Here is a 299-nt window from a genome sequence, read left to right as displayed (position 1 = left end):
GGATTAAGACGGAGAGGAAGCCGTGGATGGAAGGACACATAAATAAAGTTCACACACACAAAATGTGAGAAAATGCGATTTTGGATCGTCTCATATTCCCATTTGTTCGATTTAATTTTTGATTTTTTCATTCCTGAAGGTTCTGAAAGTTTCTGCTGTAGAGGAAGAGCAGTGGCTACGTCAGTGTCGGAGTTAGCGAATTGATGCTGTTCTCAGGTCAGTAAAGAGTCTCAAGGCCCTGGAGTGAAACAGAACACGTGTAATGTTACGCCACCGTTCCCAGGTCAGTGGAACTGGTA

Source organism: Ictalurus furcatus, chromosome 2, assembly GCF_023375685.1.
Source record: "Ictalurus furcatus strain D&B chromosome 2, Billie_1.0, whole genome shotgun sequence".
In the NCBI taxonomy this organism is placed as follows: Eukaryota; Metazoa; Chordata; class Actinopteri; order Siluriformes; family Ictaluridae; genus Ictalurus; species Ictalurus furcatus.
The sequence above is the reverse complement of the archived record's forward strand: the minus strand, read 5'-3'. Positions refer to the sequence as shown.